Below are 10,574 nucleotides of genomic sequence, written 5' to 3' on the forward strand. Positions count from 1 at the left end.
TCAAGTTTGTGAGACATGATTTCCCACACACAAAGCCATGTTAACTATCCCTAATCAGTCCTTGCTTTTCCAAATACATGTACATCCTGTCCCTCAGGATTCCCTCCAACAACTTGCCCACCACCGAGGTCAGGCTCATCAGTCTATAGTTCCCTGGCTTGTCTTTACTTCCTTTCAATTCTCCCATTTACACCACGTTTGCCATCCTCCAGTCTGGTAGTACATAGGGTGAACAGAGCTTTATTTAATTCAAATTTAACCATCTGCCTCATTAGGATTTGACTTCACAGTGGAACAAACCTGTTTAGAGACAAAAAAAGAACTGCAGATGCTGGAATCCAAAATAGACAGGCAGGAGGCTAGAAGAACACAGCAAGCCAGGCAGCATCAGAAGGTGGAGAAGTCAACATTTCTGTTGTAATCCTTCTTCAGGACTGGGGGTGGGTGTAGGGGGAGCTGCAGATAAAAGGCATGGCAGGGGCAGGACGGTAAAGTGGGGATAGGTGAACACAGGCAGAGGGTACGGACCTGGTTGGTCAATGGGAGGAATCCGGTTGGTGGCAGGGAGGGAGAGGAGCTGGGAAGGGAATCGGGGATGAAGGGAGATTATTTGAAATTGGAGAACTCAATGTTGAGTCCTCCAGGCTGCAGGCTGCCCAGGCAGAAGGTGAGGTGTTGTTCCTCCAATTTGCGGTGTAGTTCGTTGTGGCAATGGAGGATGGTCATGTTGGAAAGGGAGTGTTGGGGGAATTGAAATGGGCAGTGACTGGGAGGTCCAGTCGACCCCTGTGGGCCCGGCTGTGATGCTCAGCGAACCGCTCCCTAAGTTTACAGTCAGTCTCCCTGATGTAGAGAAGCCCACATCGGGAGCACCTGATGCAGTAAACTTGGTTGGAGGAGAGGCAGGTGAACCCCTATCTCACCTGGAAGGACTGTTTGGGGCCCTGGATGGAGGTGAGGGGGATGGTGTACCAGCAGGTTTTGCATCTTTTCTAATTGCAGGAGAAGGTGGGGGGAGGGGGGGTGGTGGTCAGGGGTGGTCGGTGGGGAGAGTGGTGCAAACCAAGGACTATCGGAGAGAATGGTCCTTGCTGAAGGCAGAGAGGGGTGGGAAGGGGAAGATGTTCTTGGTGATGGGGTTTAGTTGGAGTTGGCGGAAGTGTTTAAGGATGATACATTGGATGCAGAGGCTTTGAGCCTCCTGCCTGTCTATCAGTGGGATTTGAATCTATGACTCTGAATTATTAGTTGCTGATGAATGATAATACCATTACACTACTGCCTCCCATAAAAGATTCTACCCAAAATGTTAACTGATTTCTCTCCACAGATGATTCCAAACCTGCTGAGCTTTTCCAGCAATTTCTGTTTTTGTTTCTGGTTTGAATCTGCAGTTCTTTGGGTTATCATTACAATTCTTTAGGGACTTGACAGGGTAGATGACTCTATCAGAGGAAGTGGTGGAGGCTGGTACAATTACAATCTTTAAAAGGCATCTGGATGGGTATATGAATAGGAAGGGTTTAGAGGGAATATAGACCAAATGGTGGCATATGGGACTAGGTCAGGTTGGGACATCTGGTTGGCATGGACAAGTTGGACTGAAGGGTCTGTTTCTGTGCTGTATGACTCTATGTGGAGAGGTTGTTTTCCCCCAGTGGGAGACTCCAGCACCAGAGTAAGGGGTCACGCATTTAGGACGAAGAGTCATTTTATTCTCAGAGAGTAATGAAACTGTGAATTTCTTTCCGCAGATTTGAGGTTGTTGAGTATATTCAAGGCTGAGATGGATTTTTAATCAGTAAAGGAATCAAGGGTTCTGAGGAAAAGGCAGGAAAGGGAAGTTAAGGATTATCAGATCAGTTTTCATCTCATTGAATGGCAGAGCAGATACAATGGGCTGAATGATCTACTTCTGCTCCTGTATCTATTGGTCTTGTGGACAAGGAAGGAGGGATTGGAGTTTGGGATAGTCTGGGGCGTGCCTTCCCTGAAGAAGTGGAGTTTGAGAGAAGATTTGATCGGGGTCTTCAACATCATGGGCGGTCTGGGCAGAGGGGGTGTAGGGGGTGGGAGGATCAAAACCCCTGATTTGTTGGCAAAAGAGGCAAAGACGACACAAGGAGCAATATTTTCACACAGCGATGGGTTAGGGTTGGAATCTGTTGCTGGTGATTGTGGTGGAGGCAGATTCAGTTGATGGAAATGGATTATTTTCTGAAAAGGAAGAAGGTGCATGGTTACAGGCAGGACCATGAGGCACACTGCTCAATCAGAGAGTGAGAACAGATGTAACTGGCTGCATGGCCTCCTGTACTATAACCATTCTGTGACTGTGAGGAGTTCCTCAATGTGCTCCCTCCTCCCTATTTCTGTTTATTTCTCCAGCCCCAGACCTTCCTCCGAGATCTCCATAATCCTCTGGTGTTCTGCCTCCTATCTATTCTCTTTCAGCTACTCTTTAGCAGAACCTGGGATTCCACCCCTACATCTCTCTGCAACTCTTCCTTTCATGCTTGTAAAGATTTCTGGAACAGAGAGACTTGCATTTATGTAGCAGCTTTCATCACCACAAAAATGGCCAGTGAAATACTTATTTGAAGTGTGGTCATTGTTGTAATGTAGGAATCAGAGAAACCAACTTGTACACAGCAAGATCTCACAAACACCAACGTGATAATAACCAAATAATTTGACTTTTGGTGTAGAACGGTGTATAATACTGACCATAATAACTGAAAATCCCACGTCCTTTATTAAAACAATAACATGGAATCTTTTACATCTACCTGAGGTATCTTTGAATAACATTTCAACCATAATTTTTGTTTTTAGCTCTATGTTAATTTTTATAATTTCATACACCATTGAGTGCCTTTAGCCTTTTTTCAACATGGAGATGCCATATAGAATTACTTAGATTTTGCAAAAAAGTCAGAAAAATCCATTCAACTCAACCTGTCCATGGACTTTATATTTCATTCAGCCTCCATGTGTAACTCTGAAATCACAGAACTGTTACAGCAGAGAAATACTGACCATTCAGCCCATCCACAGTGCCTCTCCAAATAAGCATTTCATTTCGCTCCCTTTCTCCTGACTCTTCCTCGTAATCCTGCACGTTCTTCTTTCTCAATTAACAATTTAATTCCCTTTCTAATGCCTTGATTGAAACTACCATCTCAGGTTGTGAATTCTAGCTCCTAACTACTCCCTGCTTCAATTCCCTTTTTCTCACATTTTTACTTCTTCTGCCTATTACTATAAATAGATAGAGAGTTACAGAGTTGTACAGCATGGAAACAGACTCAACTCGTCCATGCTGACCAGGTATCCTAAATTTATCTAGTCCCATTTTCCAGCACTTGGCCCACATCACTCTAACCCCTTCCTATTCATGTACTGTCGGAGAAATTCAGCCTAATGAATCAGTGACCAAATGAGGATCGCGGTGACCAGGGTGACACAGAACTGATTCTCTGCACAGACAGCCAGAATGCCCTTCCGAGAACAGAAGGTGCAGGCATACTTTATAGGGATACAACGTAAAGGTGATAATTGTAAAGCGATTGAAACAAGAATAATCTGAATGGAAGTTAATCAAGCGTCCGGCAGTAGCAATTCATTTGTAATTGACACAGGAGATTCCAGTCATCTCCGTGTGTAGGTGAGAATGTCTTCCAGAGGACTCTTCATTCTATTTCCCATCAGTGTGAATATGTGTAAATGTCCCTTCTCCTGGCATTCAGGTCAGTCCATTGTGTTCCTCCTGGGAGCGAAGTCTTTCGGGGTCTCTTGGTGTGCCTCATTGTTTATGCAGTATCGGTATCAATGGGAAATGAGCCTGCCCTTAGGGTATTGGGACTGCAGTGCTAATCTGGGCTGGGAGTTTACTGAGAAGGCTGTTTGGGAAGTGCATTCTCAGGTCTGGGAATAGATTGGCCATGTCTGGTTTCTACATTAGGCAGCATCCGAGGACAGGCAAAATCCGAGGCCAGGCAAAATTGACGTTTCGGGCAAAAGCCCTTCATCAGGAATGAAGGGCTTTTGCCTGAAACGTCGATTTTGCCTGTCCTCGGATGCTGCCTGAATTGCTGTGCTCTTCCAGCACCACTAATCCAGAATCTGGTTTCCAGCATCTGCAGTCATTGTTTTTACCTGGTTTCTACATTAGCCTGTTTGGCCAAGACTGGTGCATTGTGGGCGTGTTCTGTGTGTGTTGGCAGGCTTGATCTGTGTTTCGCAGACCTGCTTCTGTGGTTTTTTTAAATGCGGTCATGCTGTAGATGGGCAGGGTGGCAGTTCTTTCTCCCACATATACCCATCCAGATGCCTTTTAAATGTTGCAATTGTACCAGCCTCCACCACTTCCTCTGCCAGCTCATTCCATACACGCACCATCCTCTGTGTGAAAAAGTTGCCCCTTAGGTCACTTTTAAATCTTTTCCTTCTCATTCTAAACCTATGCCCTCTAGTTCTGGACTCCCATACCCCAGGGAAGAGGCTTTGCCTATTTATCCTATCCATGCCCCCCATGATTTTATAAACCTCTATAAATCCATGCCTCAGCTTCTGACACTCCAGGGAAAACAGCATAAAGCCTATTCAGCCTCTCCCTATAGCTCAAACCATCCAACCCTGGCAACATTCTAGTAAATCATTCTGTGTCCTCTTATTCTCAATGCTTTCCTGAGTGGGAATACTTTCTCTTTATCTGGTCCGTCCAGATCCCTCATGATTTGGAATACTTTGATCAGATCTCCTCTCAGTTTTCTCTTTTCCAAGAACATAGTCCTAATTTCTCCAATCTATCTCCACAGCTGAACTCCCTCATCCCTGGAGCCCTTGCACTTTCATCGATGGCTTCACCTGCTTCCTAATTTGTCTATGTTATTCACTCCCTGTGCTGTCACGTTCCACATTCTGGCTGAAGAGGTTTTTCCTGAGGTCATGCTAATGATTATCGTGCAATGTTGACGTTTAGTTTTGCTCTTCCAACACGAAAATAAACTCAAGGAATAAGCTGTGTTTGCCTTTTCTATTGGCCGTACTGACCTGAGTCACAATTTGTTAATGATTTGTGTATTTGTTCTCCCAGACTGCTATGTTCCTGTATGTACTCCATTTATATTCTTATTTTACAAGTAATATCAGACCTTATCTTACTTGCCACAATGCAAGACCTCATTCTTATTTATCTAGGCTGAAATGTGTTTTTCATTGAGCCCAATATAAATGTAAATGAAAGGAAAATATTGTGGATGCTGGAGATCTAAAATAAAAACTGAAAGTGCTGGGCAAACACAGCAAATCTGGCAGCAGAGAGAGAAACATAGTTAACATTCCGAGTCTGATATGGACTTCTGTAAGATTGCAGTTCCATAACTAATTTGTATTCTAATTTTCAATTTCAGCAAAAAGTCAAGCTATTTGCTGGACCAGGAGCATCACGATACATGTAGATGGAGTCGGAAAAAGGCATTGAGGTGGATGATCTGCCACATTCTGCCTTAATGATGGGCAGGTATGATGGGCTGAATGGCCTACTCCTGTCCCTATTTAGCCAGTGATTACATGGACCTTGGACAAATAAGGCTTGGTGCAGGTTAGTTCATGGGCAACAGAGTTTAGGAATAAGTTTGAGTTGTATGGAGAGTGGAAGGTGAGAGGCTGTCTATTGTGAGCATTGAATAGTGCAACAAATACTCGAAAATGGGAGATGCAGTAGGCCATTCAGCCCATTGAGATCACTTTGCTATTTGACATGATAACAGCTGATGTATCTCAATGCCCTATTCTCACTGTCTTCCCATCTCCTTAACGTTTTGAAAGCTATTTCTATCTTGAATATATTCAGTGACTTGGCTTCCACAGCCTTTTGTGGTCAAGAATTCCACAAGTTCACCATCCTCTGAGTGAAGACATGAGGGTTACAACAGCTGATGAGCTGAGAGAAGGGTGCGGATGGGTTACAAAACCATTTTCCTCTTGCGACACTTGGTTCAATGGCTTAAAGTGCTCGATAGATTAGTCACACTCCTGGTGTTGCACTACCAAATGAGTGTAGGAATGTACGAAGAAGGATCACTCATTCTCCAGGCTGAAAAATCACTCATTACTAATCGGATTTCTTTCAAAACCCCTTTTTCCTTTCCTGTAGATGGGCCTATCTCCATTTTGTTCTTTACAATTCTTTTGCTCGTATGTTCCAGTTCAGCTTTTCTCTCTCTCTCTAAACTGCCCACTCATACAGTTCTACATGTGAACCTGAACTGCTGCTCTAAAAGGAAGAACAACTCCTAGAAGGGTGAGGTTTTTAAATGAGGATGTGACCAATATCCATTTAAAGTGCAGAAAACTGCAGCATTATAGGAGAGCGGGTGCAATTTCTCTGTTTAATTAATTTAGCCTGGCTCTTACAGACTATACTAATTTATTTTAGTCTGTACGGCTTTAGATAAAAAAAAGTTATCATTTATATTATAGTTTTGATTGAAGTGTGCATGGAATTAGGGGTCCCTCTTTCCGGACAGAGATGAGGAGAATTCTAAACCCCTGTCCCGAGGAGAATCTTGTTCTGTGACTTTGGAACTCTCTGCCTCAGAAGGAGGTAGAGGCAGGATCTTTGAATATTTTTGAGAGAAGCTTGTTAGGAAGGTGAATCGAGGGTTATCATGGATAGCTGGGAGTTTGGAATTCAAACCCAAACCGATTAGACATATTGAATGATGGAGCGGGTTTGAGGGGCTGAATAGTCTACGTCTGCAATTTTATATCTTTGATAGTATCGAACTTGAGCATTGCTGAGGAAAAAAACATTGTCAAAAGCTTTTCGTCTTGCACACATCAGGATGATTCACAAGAATATCAATAACAGGGAAAAGAAAACAGTATTTATAAATGAAAACCAAAAGAACTGCGGATGCTGTAAATCAGAAGCAAAAACAGAAGTTGCTGGAAAAGCTCAGCAGGTCTGGCAGCATCTGTGGAGAGAAATCAGAGATAACATTTCAGGCTGAATCACCCTTCCTCAGAACTCAATCCAAAACATTAACTCTGATTTCTCTCCACAGATGCTGCCAGACCTGCTGAGCTTTTCCAGCAACTTCTTTTTTTTAGCATTTATAAATAATTTGATGTTTGCAAGGTGAAAACCTTTGACAAAATATGTCTTTTGTCACTGTCACTCGTTGACATTATGTTAGAGTATTACAATGAAGCATGTTCCTGCAGTTAGTTTATATGATCCAGAACAAGCCATAATGTTAGTAACCTTGGGGGATGTGTTGGAGCAAAAGAGCTTCAAGTTCCTAGGAGTAAATATCACCACCGATCTATCCTGGTCCATCCTTGTCAACGCTATAGTTATTAAAACACACCAACACCTCTACTTCCTCAGAAAGCTAAGGAAATTGGGCATGTCCACAATGACTCTTACCAATGTTTATAGATGCACCATAAAAAGCATTCTATCTGGATGCATCAAAGCTTGGTATGGCAACTGCTTTGCCGAAGACCGCAAGAAATTAGAGAGTTGTGAACGCAGCCCAGTCCCTCACGGAAACCAGCCTTCCCTCCATTGACTCTGTCTACACTTCCTGCTGCCTTGGGAAAGCAGCCAACATCATCCCAGACCCTACCCACCCTGGTTATACTCTCCCCCACCCTCTTCCATCCAACAGAAGGTAAAAAAGTTTGAAACATGGACCAATAGATTCGAGAACAGCTTCTTCCCTGCTGTTATCAGACATATGAACGGATCCTTCATATATTAGAGTTGACCTTTTTGTGCACCTTTTCTGTAGCTGTAACACAGTATTCTACATTCTAGTACTTAAGATTTGTCTGGATAGCACACAAAACAGTACTTGTTACTGTATCTTGGTACCTGTCAAAGAGTGTAGTGCTGGAAAAGCACAAAAGGTCAGGCAGCATTCGAGGAGCTGATGCTGTCTGACTGACTGTGCTCTTCCAGCACCACACTCTTCGACTTTCATCTCCAGCATCTGCAGTCCTCACTTTCTCCTATCTTAGTACCTGTGACAATTACAAATCAAATCAAAGGGAACAAGTAAAATTAATATAGGTTAACTGGAAAGAAAACGTTCCCTTTCTTAGCAATAATGAAGCCTGACATCATTCTCAATTGCTGTTTATAGCTTGGTATTATTAAATGATTGAGTGCATTAATGTGATAGTTATCAGCTATTAGGGTATGTAACAGGATCATTTGAGACTTTCAGAGGTGGTTGTCTCAGACCTTTTGCATGCATCCCCATGCCCAGGTGAGGCTCCTGAACTCAGGGCGAGAGCCACAGATAGCAGCAGAGCCAGCGAATTTCAGCGAGCGCTGAAGAGTTTGAACCTTGATGGACAACAACTGTATCTAAGTGGAGAATCCTTCAGAAAGCAGGTAGTTTCCTTTAAGTGCAAATGAGAAACTGTGTCATGTAACCCCTTCCCTAGTCATATTACTCATTCAAATTGAAAATGGGAGACTCTTCCACTGCCACCCCCCCCCCTCACCACCCCCCCTCTCTCAGGGGAACTGATGTCCCAGTGGTATTATTACTAGACTATTAATGAAGGGAATGTTCTGGGAACTAGGTTTGAATCCAACATGTCAAATTGTGGAATTTGAAATCAATGAAGATCTGGAATTAAGGATCTAATGATGACCATGAAATAATTATTGATTGTCAGGAAAAAAAACATTTGGTTCACTTACATGACGTGTGTGAGAGACTGTGAATGTAAAGGGGTATGAGTCTGTGAGAGGGTGCATGTGTGTGTGTGGGACTGTATGTGTGAGCGTATGGGAGAGAGCTTGTGTATGAGAGAAGTTCTGCATGAGTGTTTTGGGTCTGGAAGAGTGTGTATGAGTTCTGTAGGAGTGTGTGTGTGTGTGTGTAGTCCAGTGGGGTCTGGAGTGTGACATGAATTCAGGGTCCACTGAAATAATTATTGATTGTCAGGAAAAAAAACATTTGGTTCACTTACATGACGTGTGTGAGTGTGTGTGTGACTGTGAATGTAAAGGGGTATGAGTCTGTGAGAGGGTGCATGTGTGTGTGGGACTGTATGTGTGAGCGTATGGGAGAGAGCTTATGTGTGTGTGTAGTCCAGTGGGGTCTGGAGTGTGACATGAATTCAGGGTCCACGTTGAGGCCATCCCCATGGGTACCGAACTTGGCTATCAGCCTCTGCTTGGCCACTTTGCATTGTTGCCTGTCCCAAAGTCCCAAAGGATGACGGTCACCCGCAGGTCCGAGGTCGAATGTCCCGGACCACTGAAATATTCTCCGACTAGGAGGGAACACTCCTGTCTGTTGATTATTGTGCATTGTCCACCATTACACGTGGGGACACCTCCCACCGTGTACATGGCAGGTAGTCATGTGACTCAGCCAACGTTGTCCATCTCATATGCTGCAGGCAAGGATGCCCTGAGGCATGACATTGGCGAGACCAAGCAGAGGCTACAACAACGGACATGCACACATATACGTTTGTGGGGTGAATTTGTACTTGCAGAATTATATTTTATTTTGCTCAAAAACTGCATGAATTCATGTAAGAAGCTGTAAATCTATTTTTTAGATTAGAATCAGTCTGACCGTTGTGGCACAGACAGTCTCACACAGGGCACCTCACACCTTAAATGCATTATCTGGGCCAACATGACACCAATTGTTAAATTTCACTTGAGAATGTAACTTTAAAAAGTTCTGCAATTTACATACGAAAGAACTGAAACCAATATGTTCACTCTAAAAGATGAGACTTAACAAACAATCCAGGTCTTTTTCAATATATAATTTCAGTTACATCACAGTGTAAACTTTTGCTATAAATTTAGTGTCTTATGATCTTGTACTCCAGAACTACTTGATGAAGGAGCAGCATTCTGAAAGCTAGTGCTTTCAAATAAACCTGTTGCACTATAACCTGGTGCTGTGTGATTTTTAACTGAATAGGACAGGTTTAGAGGGATTTGTGTCATATGTGACTAAATTAATTTAGGGTATCTGGTTGGCATTATCGAGTTGGATTAAAGGGTCTGTTTCCATGCCATAAAGCTCTATGACTATGGTGACTTCACCAATTTGAAAACCTAAGAGTATTACAATGGAAACATTACAATGCTAATAAGTGGATCATGTGTGGAGACACATTGAATTTTACTGTGATTTTTAAATTGAAATGTTTTGTAACATTTCTTTATAAATTTTATGATAAATGTACATGGGGCAGGGGGAATAATCCTAATCATATTGTAATGATGTGGAGGAGTTGTTGTTCGACTGGGATGTGCAAAGTTAAAAATCACACAACACCAGGTTATAGTCCAACAGGTTTATTTGGAAACACTAGTTTGTCCTTCCAAATAAACCTGTTGGACTATAATCTGGTGTTGTGTATAATCATTACAGCAGTCAGGGTCAGTTGGCTCCCCTGCTCCTGGAGAGATGAGCTTTAGTCATTGTTGCAATTTGTTACATTGCTCACTGTCGGATCGTGTGGTTTTGGAAATAAAAAAGCAAAGATACTCAGTAGGTGAATGATGATTAAGT

Source organism: Chiloscyllium plagiosum, chromosome 34 (assembly GCF_004010195.1).
Source record: "Chiloscyllium plagiosum isolate BGI_BamShark_2017 chromosome 34, ASM401019v2, whole genome shotgun sequence".
Classification (NCBI taxonomy): Eukaryota; Metazoa; Chordata; class Chondrichthyes; order Orectolobiformes; family Hemiscylliidae; genus Chiloscyllium; species Chiloscyllium plagiosum.